Genomic DNA, 17,943 nt, shown 5'->3' with positions numbered 1-17,943 from the left:
TATATGTGCAAGACGACAATGCCATAATGATGCTTTATCCAAGTTATTATCATTAACAGAATCAATACACAATACATTATTTCCTAAGTTATCAACCACAGATACAGTTTCATACACACCATCACAAGGTAATGCTTTAAAATAAAGAACATTATTAAAGAAAGCATTAATCGAACCAACTTCATTATCAAATGAAAAGGTGAAACCTTGTTTATACAATGCATGAAAGGAAATAATATTTCTTGCCATTTCTGGCGAATAACAACATTTATTCAAATCTAAACTAAACCCACTACTTAGCGATAAAGTATAAACTCCAATCTTGGTGACAGGTAAAGCTTTCCTATTCCCCATGATTAAGTTTATTCTTCCATGCTCCACATTCTCACTTCTTCTTAGTCCCTGCAAATCAGAACAGATATGAATACCACAACCGGTATCAAGGACCCAAGAGTTAGAATGGGGTGAGTTATTAGATAAGATAGTGTAAATACCTGCATGGTTGGGTTTAACTTTCCCATCCTTCACATCTTGCTGGTACTTTGGGCAGTTCCGCTTCCAATGTGACTTTTCATGGCAATAGAAGTATTTAGCCTCTGAATAAGGAGTGACAAAACCTTTCTTGGTTCCACTTGAAGAAGAGCCATCAAGGGTCCTAGCCTTGGTACCCTTCGAAGAGCTCTTCCTCTTCTTCCCTCTACCTTTCCCGATTGCCAAAACCGGGGCGGAGTTTGGAGTAGGAGTGTTAACAACCGACTTACCCTTAAGACCTGTTTCTGCGGTCTTGAGGAGTCCCTGAAGTTTGCTGAGTGTGACCTCTTCCTTATTCATGTGATATGTCATGCGGAATTGATCATAGCACGATGGTAAAGAGTGCAAAATGATATCTATTGCAAGCTCCTCAGGGAAGTTCACATTAAGCTTCAGCAACCGATCCACATACCTTTGCATTTTCTGCATGTGGCTCGTGACGGATTCCCTGTCCTTCATCATGGTTGTTATGATAGAGCATATGATTTCATACCTCTCTTGTCGTGCACTTTGATGGTATCTTTCCATCAGATCTTGGTGCATTTCAAAAGGGTAGAACTCATCATAGGACTTTTGGAGTTCCGCTGTCATGGTGGCCAACATGATGCATGCCACTTTTGTAGCATCCCTTTCATGTGCCCGGAAGTCAGCGATCTCCTGGGGAGTTGCAGTGGTCTCATCAATCTCCTTAGGCTCCTTGTCAAGGACATATTCTTTATCCTCGTAGCGGGTAATCATCCTGATGTTTCTGATCCATTCATTGAAGTTGGATCCATCAAAAGTGACTTTCCCACACAAGTTCATAAGGGTAAAGGAGCCATTAGGATTAGAGCCAGAAGCAGCATTGTTTGAAGACATCTGAAAGAAGAGGACAAGATTAGTTTAGATATTAAGAGAGTCCTTAATAAAACACCCAAATGTAATATTAAGGCTAGGATCCAATCACAATATATTATAACTTAGAAGAGGTATGCTGTAATCCAAGCTATAACATATTTGAAAGGTAGGTGAATGACGATTCACCAATTTCCACCATGAAAAACGAAATATAAATATTAGGTTTTTAATTGGTTCTTAGAAATTCCTAGATTCTTTTGAGATTCAATGAACTTTTCAAAGGCATGTTTCAATCTCGAGTGTGCCCTCCAAGTTTTGTGACTGGGATACCGAGGATCACAAAACGAGGTGTGAAGTAACCATGCAAATCACTTGGTACCCTCAAGGTTTATCACTCAATCGATGTGCCGGTAAACCACACACGCTCCACCGATGCTATGGTAAACCTTAAGTCACCCTTTACCTACCTTGTTAAGTCCAAGTTAGTGTGTCGGTTAACCACACACGCTCCACCAACGACTTAAACAAAGTGTAAAGTGTAATTTCATGGATTAGCACCTTATTCACATTTTCCTAAAGTAACTAAGATTGGGAATTTAATAAAAGCATTTAGTTACTTTATAATATTCATCATACTTTTAATGAGAATTTATAAGTCCTTGTCTTACCCGTTCGGCTAACGACCCTCCACTGATCATGGAAGCGGTGGGTGAGAGTGGACACCCATTAAGTTGCTATTTTATAGGCAACAACCTTATACCCCCCTTATAGACCGGCTTCGTGAATGAGGCGTACTAGCGGTAAGACAACTTGACGTTATACATATATATATTAGTAACTTATAATATTATAAAGTATAAGGGTTGAATTTTAACTTTTAAAATTCTAAGGGTTGGAACTAAAGTTTTAATCAAGACTTTACATGTTCCAAAACTTGAGGGCAAATTTTGTAAACTTCCAAAAATTTTCATTTCTTATAACTTATGAATTAATTGAGTAATAAAAATGAAGACTCTTCATTTTTTATAACTCTTGTGTTCTTTTAATGGCTTTAATAAAAGTGAGACTTTTGGTTTTCCATAACTTGAGGACAAGTTATGGACTCCATTAAAACACATTATGATCATGAATTAAACTACCATGAAGGTTACAAACAATTCATATGATCATCTAATCTTCATAAGTTCAAGAACATGAATATGAACACTTTCAAGAATCAAAAATTACACTTAAAAAAAACTTGTAATTTTAATAATTGCCATTGTAAATGGATTAGCATAAACATTACACCATCTAAAACAAGCTTTAAAACATCAAAACAGTTTAGGGTAATGTTTCTAGTCCATTTCCAGCAACAAATGTGCAAACTTTCATACGAGCAGAAAACAGAAAAACGATTTTTTTTCAAGCTGTTTGCACAAAAAAAAAACAACAAACAAACCTAGGCTCTGATACCACTGATGGATTTTGAGCATTCTAACACTTCCTAAGTGTACATGCAACCCTAATAACCTTGGATCTATGTTTGTCTAATTATCATGCAAAGTTGAATTCCAAGGTTATATTCCTATCTAGCATACATGGGGAACAAATTTTAACTTGCATGAAAGATAGAATAACTTACCTTGTTGTTGCTTATGATCCTTGAAACCTTATGAGCCTAGCACCCCAAGTGTGATGCCTCAAATGCTTCACACAACACCAAATGCTTTTGGAATGACTTTAGAGAGAATACACACTTCTAAAATCGGCCTAGCCCTCTTGTTTCTTATGTGTAGCCAATTTTGGTGGAGAATGAGTTTCTTATATAGTGTTGACACATCTAGGGTTACACCATGTAAACCCTGATGTGTCATGACTCTTCATTTCCATGACCCATGGGTTTGTAACTCCCATGGAGCATCCATGGAGCATCCTATGGGTGGAACCCAACTTGATAATCCATGGAGCCTCTTAGCCCACTATATAAGATATGGAAGATTTACATAATCTACCCATATATTTCATTAGTTATCTTTTGATCACTTAATTAATTCTAAATTAATTCTTGATCAAACTAATTAAATAATATTATTAATATATTAGAACTTATAATATATTAATAAACCATAAGTGTTATTTCTCTCATTTTAGTTTATCCAATTGCATGGTGCCATGCAACCCAAATGGACCATGCCGGGTCGGGTCAAGTACATACCAGAAATAGTTATGGACTTAGACACCTTATCCAACAATTTATACGTCTATCGTAAATAAAGCTTTCCCTATTTAAATTCTTGTCACCGCACATCGAACGTCTGATTTGGTGTATAGATCGACATGGTGAGAACTCGAAGCGGATTGGAAAGCGGCAACCCGCAGCCTGAGCCACAAGTGATTGAGCATGCACCAGAAGTAGCAGCTACACCCGAGCCAATCACGATGGCAGCAGTACAAGCAATGATGCGGATGATGTTGGATCGTCAGATGGAAGAGACAAGGCGTTTACTTCAACAAAATAAGGACGAACGTACTGTGCCAATACGCCAGACACCTACTCTTGAGGCAACCATCTGGGTTGCTAAGTCTATTGAAGAAATGGTCAAAGGCAGAACCGGCAACAAGGTTGAAGTTGGCAAGAAGAGGAAATTTGAGGGATCTTCAACGTCCAACAAGAACACATGTTCTCAAAGTCTGGAGGAGGAGAAGGAGGAGGAAAAGAAAATGTAACATCCCATTTTTCAAGTCCAAAAATTTCGATTTTGATATAACAACATAGAAAAATATTCATAAGAAAATATCATGAAGTCATATCATTTCGTAAAAACCATAATCTCATGTCTGAAAATCATATCAAAAAGTAGTGACAATGTCAGAGTACAATCCCAAGAAATCTCATAATGCGGAATCCAATGTGTGTATGATGTGCAGCTACCGCGCCGGCTCCTTCCCCTTCGCTGAAGAGGTATTTGAAACAAAACTGAAAACTGTAAGCATGAAGCTTAATGAGTTCCCCCATCGTACCACATACCATCCAATCACATAGCATACATACTGCCGGTAATTATGGGGTGCCCGACCTACCCGGTACGACCATTCTGGGGTGCCGACCTACCCAGTACGGCCATTCTGGGGTGCCGACCTAACCGTGTCAAGCCATTCTGGGGTGCCGACCTACCCGTGTCAAGCCATTCTGGGGTGCTGACCTACCCGTGTCGAGCCATTCTGGGGTGCTGACCTACCCTTCGGTCCTAACAACCGAACCTCGGGGACTAATCCACCCCCTACTACTACTATCGCATATATCATAACATAACCTACTGTCAGAGATATATGGGGTGCCTGACCTACCCTTCGGTCCTAACAACCGAACTCTACTACTATCACATATAACATATCATGCCAGCATATAACATATCAGGTAGTAGCAACCTAGATTATATCACAAAGACAATCATCCAACATTCAACTCCTACTGGTGGGCCGGCATTGTGGTCGTAGACCCACCGCTACTGGAAGGTAACTCACCTCATAAGGCTGACTGCTGAAATGCTGATCGGGAAATGTCAGACTTCTGCTCCGGCAACTCCCCGGCTACAATTCCCATAAAGACACTTAGTCAAACACTACTAACTAATCTTTGGGTAAAGTGACTAATTTACCCCTGGTCAAAGTCAAAGCCTTGGTCAAAGTCAACTTCCAGTTGACCTGACTTGCCGAGTTGGGCCGCCAACTGATCGAGTCCCTTTCCTTTCTTTTGACCCCTTCCCGACTCTACTCGTCGAGCTTAGCAACGACTCGACGAGTTCTCCTTCTATAATATCATCGAATGAACCTTCATCCGACTCGCCGAGTTGTATGAACAACTCGTCGAGTTCACCTTCATCCTATGAACATGTCCAGTCTGTGAATCGCCGAGTTGTATGAACAACTCGTCGAGTTCATCTTCAAAAGTTGGGAGATTGCCTTGGACTCGCCGAGTCTGTTCATACACTCGTCGAGTCCTATGATTTCCAGATCATGGCTCTTTCTCAAAACGTCACAACACTCCTTGGGACTTTTCTAATCTTCTGCTAACACTTAACTGGGTTCCTTTGGAACCATAAGAGAATGGGGACTCAAGCCTCGGACTCGCCGAGTTCCAAGAACACTCGTCGAGTCGATGTTGTCCAAGTCTTATTTTCTCGATTTCTGATGTACAACACTGATCCAAAAGATAGATCTGAGCTTCTAAAATCGATCTAGCACATAAAGTTATGAACTTTACGTGCATGCATCGGAGTATAAGCTTAATGGACCCAAAAATGGAGTCTAAAGGGGTGCATGGCCTATCATGGCCATAAAGCTTGCATCTTTATGCCATGCATTCGATTCTAAGGCCTAGATCTGAAATATGAATCGATAAAACTGCTTCATCCCTAAGGATTCATGGTTTTTGAGCTCAAAACCATCAATTTGGGGATTTTTAAGCTCTAACACATAAAAGGGTCAAGTTGAGAACTTGATTACCAGAAAAGGTGCAAAAAGGAAGATAGCTTCTGGATCTACTTTGCCCCCTTCGAATCTTCAACTTCTCTATTCTCCTTCTAGCTTCTAGATGCACCAAAAATCCTTCACAAGGGTGAGAAACACTCAAGAACACTTATGGGGAAACTAGGGTTTTGGAAAGAACGTTCTGGGGGTGATGGGGGTTGGTTTGGGGCTATAATGACGTTTAAATAGGGTGTACTCCCTCAGATTTTGGGTTTTGTCCAAACAGCGCCTACTCGCCGAGTCAGTCCCCGAATCGTCGAGTAGGTCACTTAAACTTCCCGCGGATCCCGTCTCTACTCGACGAGTTGGACCATCAACTCGTCGAGTCCCAGAGAAAATACATAAACTTCTTAAATAAAATACATACCAGGAATCCGGTGTTTCAAATCTCCCCCACTTATTTTAGACTTCGTCCTCGAAGTCTGCTACTGAATCTGGAAAAAGCTCGGGGTAGTGCTCCCTTATCTCTTCCTCCAGCTCCCAAGTCAATTCTGATCCCTTGCGGTGCTGCCATTGCACCTTCACCAGCTCCACCCTCTTGTTCCTCGGATCCTTCGACTTCCGGTCGAGGATCGCCACAGGCCGCTCAATATAATTCAGGCTGTCATCCACCTGAATGTCCTCCAAGGGTACCACCGCCGATTCGTCCACCAGGCACTTTCGTAACTAGGAGACATGAAATGTGCTGTGGATCTGACTGAGTTCCGCTGGCAGATCCAGCCTATACGCCACCTTGCCCACCCGGGCTATGACCCTGAAGGGTCCAATATACCTGGAGCCCAGCTTGCCCTGCTTCCTGAATCGGATGACGCCCTTCCATGGCGAAACCTTCAGGAGAACCATATCCCCGACCTGGAACTCCAGGTCCGAGCGGCGCTTGTCGGCATAACTTTTCTGCCGACTCTGAGCAGTCTGGAGCCTGCTCCTGACCTGCTGAATCCTCTCTGTCGTCTTGAGCACCACTTCGGTGCTCCCCATGACCCTCTTGCCCACCTCACCCCAACATATCGGGGTCCTGCACTTCCTCCCGTATAACATCTCAAAGGGAGGACGATCGATACTCGCGTGGTAGCTGTTGTTGTAGGAGAACTCAGCTAATGGGAGATAGGTATCCCAACTACCACCGAAGCCTAGCACACATGCCCGCAGCATATCCTCCAGAGTCTGGATGGTCCGCTCGCTCTGTCCATCCGTCTGTGGGTGAAAGGCGGTGCTAAAGTGTAGACGAGTACCCAACTCGTCATGGAATTTCTTCCAAAATCTGTGTAGGGTTTCAAAGCACTCCATGGATGATGGCAGTGGGCCCCCTTGATGAAGTGTATGTTAAAAGCCCAAGACTTGTCTCTTCCCTATAAATAGTCATGAATTATTCATAATTAGGGTTAAGACTGAGGCAAATTGTAGCCGCCATGTTGTGAGGTTTCTTATGTAGTGTTAGATTCTTTAGTCTATGTTGAAAGTGTAATTTATTCCTCATATTGAATAAATCGAGTGATCATTCGACATATCTTCTTTATTTGTGTTTGTTCTTATTTTCCATATCTTGTTCATCAAATCACAATTAGGGTTTTATTCCCAACAAGTGGTATCAGAGCGGGTCTTTGAAGATCTGTTGATTTTTGAAGTATCGGTTCTTGATTTGATGATTTTCTGCACAAGATTTTGAAGATTATTGGTGTTTCGGCGGTTTGGAATCAAAATTCTGTTCAAGCAACTGTTCATGAAAATTTATGTTCATCTACTCTTCATCAGGGTAATTTTCTGTTAATCCGATTTGTTTTTCTGATCGTATTTATGATTTGTTCAGTTTATTAATTCAATCCAATGTCAATTACGAATCCATTCTTTTTGATCTGGCCCAATTTTCACTGTTCATGATCCATCTCTTTAGCCTTAATATAATATCTAGTGCTCCTGTTTACGTGGCTTTTCTGAGTTTTCATTCCTCCAGTTTGGTTTTCCTCATTTGTCAAAAACTAATAATCGATGGTTTGTTTGGGATTATTGCTTGTTGATGTACGAAAATCAATCGATTTCTGTTTGTTTTAGTCCAAGATCACATTTTTCTTCGGTTTCCTTATTCCTATAGTCAATTTAATTTTTTTACAATCTGTATCGATCTTTGAAAATTATTAATGATTTGTGAAAGAAATCGATCTTTGGAGTATAGATTGGGTGTTTGTTAAATACAAATCTCGGAGTCTTATAATGAGCAAATGATGAACGGATGAACAGCTTGTATCTCGATTTGGTTTGTCAATCTAGAAAAGTTAAAATTCAAATTCAGTTGAAATCGGGATGTTGTAATCAACGAAGAAGTATTCGATGTTTTGGAGTTACTGTCAAATCGCCATATGGGTCTAGCATCATCAAATCTTAATACAACCTGTGAATGAAATCGGGACTCAATCGGGAAGAACAAAAGTCAACAGAAAAGTCAAAATTGTTGTGAAAAGTTCTTACCTGTGAACGAATCGATCTCATCTGGCTGAACATTGGTCAAAATCGAAAAGTCAAAATTGATGATTTGTGAATGCTCACTGCGAACGAATGAAATTGGAATTGGAAATCAATTGGCAAGAACAACGATCAAACGAAGGTCAAAATTACCTTACCTGTGAACGATCGAACGAACATCTATGAGACTGATTCGGAGCGAAAGGATTTGGAATTAATTTCTGGGCTAGCTCTAATGTTCGTTGATGTTGATTCGCTTTGATCGACGGACTCGGAACGAGCCTAGAACGATCTTGGGTTCGTTTGTTAAAACTTGGAACGAAAGGTCTTGAAGAGAATGTAGAGTGAGAACAATAAGCGAACCTGAGAATGGAGATTCGCCTTGAGGTAATGATGATGAATTAGGACCGAACCTGGAACAACGAACTTTGGTTCGCTTGTTAATGGCTGGAGCGAACGGAGGAAGGACCGAAAGCGAAAGGAGTTTCGCCTGATGAAGCTTGAAATGGAAATAAGAAACGAAAGGAACTGAACCTTCGGTTGGGTTCGCTTCAGGTGAATAATTCACGATCTTGGAACGAACTTAGATTCGGTCGCATCAGGGTGCTCGGAACGAATGATTGATCGGCATTGTTGTTTGGATTGGGAGTTCGTGTTTTCGTTACCTGTTGTGAGGATTCGTTTGTTCATCAGAGCGTAAATGGGTAAATGGGGAAGATGACTTCAAGTTACATATTTGGTCCCTGTATCTTCAGCAACATGAAAGCTTTGGTGCAATTTTCGAATTTATTTCAATATAATCGGGAAAATGATGCAGAATTACTATTTAGCCCACTGACTTTCGGCAAATGACAGTTTCTGCCCAATATTCAGAATTGTTTGCAAATTTAAGGGCTGATGAATAAATTTGGATTTTTAATGCATATATTTTTTCGTGAACAGAAAAATAAGGATTCCATCGAGTCTTGGCGGTTCGGAAAGTCGTTTTTCGTGATCACGTCAAATTTTTACGACTTTTTCGGATTTTATACTTCATTGTATATATCATTTTGTCGCGTGGGAGCACAATAATTTTTTATCCATTCAAGATCATTCTCATGACCATTTGAAGGCTTTATAATCACATTTTTGATTATAAATCGGGGGAGAATTTGGTATGACCATTCGAAATTGGATTTGTGACTTTTCAAAGTTGAAGATTTTTTATAAAGCTTGTGGTAGAACTATGAAGGTAGCTTTTACAGTAGAAGTTCTTCATCGAGTTCTGCTAAAGCTTTTACAGAGAAGTATCCTTTACAGCGAAAGTTCTTTATCGAGCTCTGCTAAGGACTTGTTATATCTCCGACTTCTAGTATTTTCTCGATCAAGTGGCATTACGAATCTTAAAATTTGGGTTGTTACATGATAATTTTTGGTGGCTTATATCATTAGCTTATTTGAAGATCATTGTGACTTGGAGGGGGAGCTCTTCAAAGACAAGAAGTGATTTGGTTTCTTTGTTCTGAAATGGGTTTTTATGGCGGGTTTGGTTTTCATGAAGATTTTTTGGGATTACATTCGAAAATGAAGTTTAAAGACATTACTTCAGTGCTTGGTTTATATATCCTAGAGCCCGTGTTTGAAGACTATTGAAGAATCAAGATTCGTGGATTGCTTCATATATTCCTCGTTGCAGATATTTTTATTTGCTAGATGTTTGTTTTTGAAGTTAAAGCATTGTCATCCATTCTATACTTTGAGGGGGAGATTGTAGGGTTTCAAAGCACTCCATGGATGATGGCAATGGGCCCCCTTGATGAAGTGTATGTTAAAAGCCCAAGACTTGTCTCTTCCCTATAAATAGTCATGTATTATTCATAATTAGGGTTAAGAGTGAGGCAAAATGTAGTCGCCACGCTGTGAGGTTTCTTATGTAGTGTTAGATTCTTTAGTCTATGCTGAAAGTGTAATTTATTCCTCATATTGAATAAATCGAGTGATCATTCGACATATCTTCTTTATTTGTGTTTGTTCTTATTTTCTGCATCTTGTTCATCAAATCACAATTAGGGTTTTATTCCCAACAATCTGGAAGTAAACCGCACATCTCTGTCGGAAATCACGGAGACTGGCACTCCATGCCAGGCCACCACCTCTCGAATGTAGATGTTGGCCAGCTTCTCGGCCGATATACTCTCCTGGATCGGTATGAAATGGGCACTCTTGGTCAATCGATCCATGATGACCCATATGGAATCCACTCCACGCGCGGTCCTGGCAATTTTGGTGATGAAATCCATGGTAATATCTTCCCATTTCCACATGGGAATATCTAACAGCTGCATCTTACCGTGTGGCCTATGGTGCTCGACCTTGACCTTCCTGCAGGTCAAGCACCACTCCACATACCATGCTACATCCCGCTTCATGCAGGGCCACCAATAGTCAAGACGAAGATCTCTATACATCTTCGTCGCTCCGGGATGGATAGAAAACCTGGATTTGTGCGCCTCCTCCATCAATATCTGGCGCACGCCTCCATGATAGGGGACCCACACCCTACGGTGAAGAATCAATAACCCTCGGCTATCATATTCGAAGGAGGTAACCTGACCCACTATACGCTCGCTCTTCCGATGTTCCTCCTTCATAGCCTCCTGCTGGGCCTCCCGGATTTGCTCCAAAAGTGGAGTCACTACTGTCATCCGCATGCAAATGTCTCTGATCGGCGCTGCCTTACGGCTAAGCGCGTCGGCCACCACATTGGCCTTCCCCGGGTGGTAAAGGATCTCACAATCATAATCCTTCACCACATCTAACCACCGATGCTTCCTCATGTTCAGATTCGGCTGATCCATGAGGTATCTTAGACTCTTATGGTCCGTGTAAATGGTACATCGAACCCCATAGAGATAGTGTCGCCAAATCTTGAGGGCGAAGACAACTGCCCCCAACTCCAAATCGTGCGTCGGGTAGTTCGCCTCGTGGGGCTTCAACTGCCTCGAGGCGTAGGCGATGACATGCCCTCTCTGCATCAATATTGCGCTCAAACCCGAAATAGACGCGTCGCAGTACACTACAAAATCCTCTACGCCCTCTGGCAGAGCTAAGATCGGCGCTTCGCACAATCTCTGTCTCAGTGTCTCGAATGCTGCCTGTTGCTCAGGCCCCCAACGAAAGACTACGACCTTCTTCGTTATCCGAGTCAAAGGTACGACTATCTTGGAGAAATCCTGGATGAATCTCTGATAGTAGCAGGCTAATCCCAGGAAACTCCGAATCTCAGATGGAGACTTCGGAACCTCCCATCTCATCATGGCCTCCACCTTGGCCGGGTCGACCAGAATACCATTCTGGTTGACAAGGTGCCCAAGAAACTCCACCTCGCGCAACTAGAACTCACACTTGGAGAACTTGGAGTACAAGCTCTCCCTCCTCAGAGTATCCAAAACCTCTCGCAGATGCTCCTCATGCTGCTCCTGCGTCTTGAAGTAGACCAGGATATCATCAATAAAAACTATCACATACTGATCCAGCATCGGTCTGCACAGGCGGTTCATGAGGTCCATGAACGCGGCAGGAGCATTGGTGAGCCCGAAGGGCATCACCACGAACTCGTAGTGGCCATAGCGAGTCCGAAAAGCAGTCTTCTGTACAACCTCATCCCTGACTCGCATCTGATGGTAGCCTGATCGCAAGTCTATCTTGGAAAACCAAGATGCTCCCTGAAGCTGGTTGAACAAATCATCTATCCTCGGGAGTGGGTAACGATTCTTCACCGTTACCTTGTTCAGCTCCCGGTAATCTATACACATGCGATGCGACCCGTCCTTCTTCTTGAAAAAAAGAATCGGGGCTCCCCAAGGCGAGCTACTCGGCCTGATGAATCCCATGTCTAGCAGCTCCTGCAGCTGCGTAGACAACTCCTGCATCACGGGAGGAGCCAACTGATATGGTGCCTTGGTTATCGGAGCCGCACCAGGGACTAGGTCGATCCTGAACTCCACCTGCCACTCCGGAGGTATCCTAGGAAGCTCCTCTGGGAACACATCTGCGTAGTCCCGCACCACCGGAACATCGCTCACCGTCTCCTTACCCGCCTCCCGGATATCCATAACGTAAGTGACATACCCAACACAACCCTGTTGTAGGTAGCGCCTAGCCCTCGCTGCTGAACATAATGTGGGTCCACGCTGTGGCCTCTCGCCGTGGATCACCAACTCTCCCCCACTTGGGGTCCTGACTCGCACTAACTGTTGTGCGTAGTCTATCACCGCCCCATTAGGGCTCAACCAATCCATGCCTATAATCACCTTATTCCCACGCAACGGAATGGGAACCAAGTCTACCAGGTAACGCTACTCGAATAGCCTCAGAACACAATCTCTGAAAACTGCTGATGCTCGCACCGATCGGTCATCGGCAATCTCAACCTCTAAAGGGAAATCCAACATGCCCACAGACTCAGGGAGCCTCTTGCTAAGTGCAAGAGAAACAAAGGATCGAGTGGCACCTGAATCGAACAACACCTGAACTGGGATACCGTTCACATGGAACGATCCTAAACGTGTATACACATAACAAATCAATATCATACGCATCATATAAATAAAAACCAGGGAGAAGGAATCATACCCGTCACCACATCGGGTGCGGCGCGTGCCTCCTCGGTAGTCAACTGGAAGGCCCGAATCCTCACCACTGGAGCCTCTGTCTTGCCCTGCCGGCCATCCGTAATCCGCAGGGTCGCTGGAGCTGGCGCCTTCACTGGCGCTGCTGCTGTCAACTGGGGGCAATTGGCCTTCTTATGGCCCCTCTGGTTGTAGTGGAAACACAGCAACTCGGATGTTTGAATAGTGGGTGCAGGGGCGTTACAATCCCTACTGAAGTGCCCCGTCTTGCCGCACTTGTAGCAACCCGACGATCCCAACCTACAAGCCCCCTCATGTGGCCTACCACATTTCCTGCAGCAGCCCTGTCCCGGCTGGCCTTTCGGCCTAGTGTCTGATCCCTTGGGCTTCTTCCCCGAAGCCCCAGTCATCTGTCCCTCCTCTGCCTTCCTCTTACTGATATGCTCCAAATCAATCTCTCTCTCCCTTGCCCTGGGAATCATGGAATCCAGGGTAGGACAAGCTGAAAAACTGACATGCTCCCGAATATCGGCTCGCAACATGTCGTGATAGCGGGTCCTCCTCATATCCTCATCTCCTGCATACTGGCGCACCAATAAAGCCCTCTCTCAGAACTTGGCGGTGATCTCCGCCACTGTCTCGGTCGTCTGCCTCATATCTAGGCTCTCCCGGGCCAATTGCTGAAGCTCCACAGCGGGTGCGAACTCAGCCCTGAATCGGGTCACGAAATCCGGCCATGTCATAGCTTCAATAGCCGAGCCTCCCAGAGAGTCACCACCCGACTCCCACCAACCCCTGGCCCTGTCCCTCAAGCATCCTGTCGCATATCGTACCCTCGACCCCTCGGGACAGAAGCTAGTCAACTGTGCATACTCAATGTCTGCAATCCATTGTCTGGCAGCAATGGGGTCCTTCGCCCCATGGAAATCCAGCGCACCACTGCCCCTGAAGTCCTTAAAGGACAGTGTGCGTGATCCTGACTGGCTGGTCGCCATGTCACTCCTGAACGCCCTGAGACGATCGTCCATCAACTCTACTATCCCTTCCTTGATCGACCCAAAGATAACCGGGGTCGCATCAAGGATGCCTCTAGTGATCTCTGACGCATTGAACTCGCGTAGCCTCTCATCCACTGGCTCGGAACCTGAACCCAAGCCCGATCCCTCTCCTGAACTGCCAACTGCTGGCCTAGAGCGTAGTACCACCATTCTAAAAACACATAATGACAACCTTCAGAAATACTTATATCACTAGAGGGATCACATCTACCACAAGTTTCCTGGTCTTGTCTCAACCTTCCTCGATTCGAGTACGGATCCTCTGCTTCCGGTAGTACGGGCCCATACTACCTTCCACATTTATCCGTACTTTCCTCAAGAACTACCTTGACTCCACCAAGTCCCTTCTACTGCTACTGATCTATGCTACTCTCTTCCTAGGCTTTCCCTAGGGTAATCACCAACCCAAACTCAGTCCTCAGCTACTGAAGGTATCCTCATGATGCCAATTAGCCACTACCTGAATACCATCACATGTGACGAGGCTCAGATAATCCTTCGAGTAAAGGACTCGTCCCTACAACGGTTAGACTCAAACAAGAGCTGTGCAATAGGGCCAAATCCAGCACTCTGAGATTATTCAACCCTGATCACATGTGACTTAACGTATTCACCTAATGGCTAACTTCCATCACTCAGAGTCCCACAAAGCACAAAGAAAGTAGCATTCAGACGAAAAGAAACCTACCACATAATCCAATCATACTGCTCTATCCTCTACTCAGGAATCTATACTAGCATGCAATTCATAAGACTCATACACATATAACAGGCACATAAGGCATCCTCCTAGATCCTTAGTCCTAATCTAGTATGCAGTTCTAATAAGCATATCATAACATAACTTGCATGGGTATTTTGGGGTACTTAGTTGAGTTCGGCCGGTCGTGCACATCACACACCTTGTTCTTTCTCAAAACTCTTTAACTTAGATTTTAAAAACCATTTTTCTTTGTAAAAATCTTTTAATCCCCCGGTTTGAGTCCAGACACTCCCGCGGGTGTGTCCGAATCCCTTAAACCAGGGCTCTGATACCAACTTGTAACATCCCATTTTTCAAGTCCAAAAATTTCGATTTTGATATAACAACATAGAAAAACATTCGTAAGAAAATATCATGAAGTCATATCATTTCGTAAAAACCATAATCTCATGTCTGAAAATCATATCATAAAAGTAGTGACAATGTCAGAGTACAATCCCAAGAAATCTCATAATGCAGAATCCAATGTGTGTACGATGTGCAACTACCGCGCCGGCTCCTTCCCCTTCGCTGAAGAGGTACCTGAAACAAAACTGAAAACTATAAGCACGAAGCTTAGTGAGTTCCCTCATCGTACCAGATACCATACAATCACATAGCATACATACTGCCAGCAATTCTGGGGTGCCCGACCTACCCGGTACGGCCATTCTGGGGTGCCGACCTAAACGGTACGGCTATTGTGGGGTGCCGACCTACCCGTGTCAAGCCATTTTGGGGTGCTGACCTACCCTTGTCGAGCCATTCTGGGGTGCTGACCTACCCTTCGGTCCTAACAACCGAACCTCGGGGAATATTCCACCCCTACTACTACTATAGCATATATCATAGCATAACCTACTGTCAGACATATCTGGGGTGCCTGACCTACCCTTCGGTCGTAACAACCGAACTCTACTACTATCACATATAACATATCATGCCAGCATATAACATATCAGGTAGTAGCAACCTAGATGATATCACAAAGACAATCATCCAACATTCAACTCCTACTGGTGGGCCTGCATTGTGGCTGTAGACCCACCGCTACTGGAAGGTAACTCACCTCCTAAGGCTGACTGCTGAAATGCTGATCGGGAAATGTCTGACTGCTGCTCCGGAAACTCCCCGACTACAATTCCCATAAAGACACTTAGTCAAACACTACTAACTAATCTTTGGGTAAAGGGATTAATTTACCCCTGGTCAAAGTCAAAGCCTTGGTCAAAGTCAACTTCCAGTTGACCTGACTCGCCGAGTTGGGCCGCCAACTCGTCGAGTCCCTTTCCTTTCTTTTGACCCCTTCCCGACTCTACTCGTCGAGCTTAGCAACGACTCGACGAGTTCTCCTTCTATAATATCATCGAATGAACCTTCATCCGACTCGCTGAGTTGTATGAACAACTCGTCGAGTTCACCTTCATCCTATGAACATGTCCAGTCTGTGACTCGCCATGTTGTATGAGCAACTCGTCGAGTTCATCTTCAAAAGTTGGGAGGTTGCCTTGGACTCGCCGAATCAGTTCTTACACTCGCCGAGTCCTATGATTTCCAGATCACGTCTCTTTCTCAAAACGTCACAACACTCCTTGGGACTTTTCTAATCTTCTGCTAACACTCAACTGGGTTCCTTTGGAACCATAACAGAATGGGGACTCAAGCCTCGGAATCGCCGAGTTCTAAGAACACTCGTCGAGTCGATGTTGTCCAAGTCTTATTTTCTCGATTTCTGATGTACAACACTCATCCAAAAGATAGATTTGAGCTTCTAAAATCGATCTAGCACGTAAAGTTACGAATTTTACGTGCATGCATGGGACTATAAGCTTAATGGACCAAAAAATGGAGTCTAAAGGGGTGCATGGCCTATCATGGCCATAAAGATTGCATCTTTATGCCATGCATTCGATTCTAAGGCCTAGATCTGAGATATGAATCGATAAAACTGCTTCATCCCTAAGGATTCATGGTTTTTGAGCTCAAAACCATCAATTTGGGGAATTTTAAGATCTAACACATAAAAGGGTCAAGTTGAGAACTTGATTACCAGAAAAGGTGCAAAAAGGAAGATAGCTTCTGGATCTACTTTGCCCCCTTCGAATCTTCAACTTTTCTCTTCTCCTTCTAGCTTCTAGATGCAACAAAAATCCTGCACAAAGGTGAGAAACACTCAAGAACACTTATGGGGAAACTAGGGTTTTGGAAAGAACGTTATGGGGGTGATGGGGGCTGGTTTGGGGCTATAATGATGTTTAAATAGGGTGCAAGCCCTAAGATTTAGGGTTTTGTCCAAACAGCGCCTACTCGCCGAGTCAGTCCCCGACTCGTCGAGTAGGTCACTTAAACTTCCCGCGGATCCCGTCTCTATTCGACGAGTTGGGCCATCAACTCGTCGAGTCCCAAAGAAAATACATAAACTTCTTAAATAAAATACACACTAGGAATCTGGTGTGACAGAAAAATGGTTTGATCCGTGCAAAAAGAAACACTCTGGAATATTGAAAGCAAGGTAACTTGTTTCAAGTGTGGGAAGACTGGGCATTACGCCAATGAGTGTACATTTAACAAGAAGGTGTGTTACAGATGTAAGGAAGAAGGGCATATTTCTAGGTACTGATTGAAGAAAAATGAAGCAGCAAGAGCGAATGTGCCTCCAAAGCCAAAGGCAAAAGCATCTCAGATGATCCTTGACGAAGCAGGTGACAATGCAAGAGATCAGGAGTGAGGATCTATATATCCAAAGATCGGGATATGAAGTAGCCATATAGATAGTATCATGTGGTGTAGCCTATTATAAAAGGCCTAGTGTAGGGTGAACTTGAAGATCTATGTAATCGTTTCAAGAAATGATATAAACCTTAGTTATGTTACCCGATGTGTTAAATGACTATGTGAAATACTTGTATGGTGACTTGGAGAATTACGAGACAATACTTGGGACGAGTATGAGTAGGTGTGAAAGGTAGTAGAGGGCTATACTATCGGAAGCATAAGACTCACACTTGGATAAGGGAAAGTCACAAGGTTACCAAGGCGCTAGTAATCGATTCCGTTTTATTCATGTATGTCGTTACCATCGTTTCGGTAATGACTAAGAAGATGATTGTTATTCCGACCCTAATGGTCATATCAAATCGATTCTGACTAAGATAAGTATGTTACGTGGTTCAGAGAACTAAGAACGATGTAGCTT

Source organism: Lactuca virosa, chromosome 7 (assembly GCF_052849685.1).
Source record: "Lactuca virosa cultivar CGN04683 chromosome 7, Lactuca_virosa_CGN04683_v6, whole genome shotgun sequence".
NCBI classification, from domain to species: domain Eukaryota; kingdom Viridiplantae; phylum Streptophyta; class Magnoliopsida; order Asterales; family Asteraceae; genus Lactuca; species Lactuca virosa.
The sequence above is the reverse complement of the archived record's forward strand: the minus strand, read 5'-3'. Positions refer to the sequence as shown.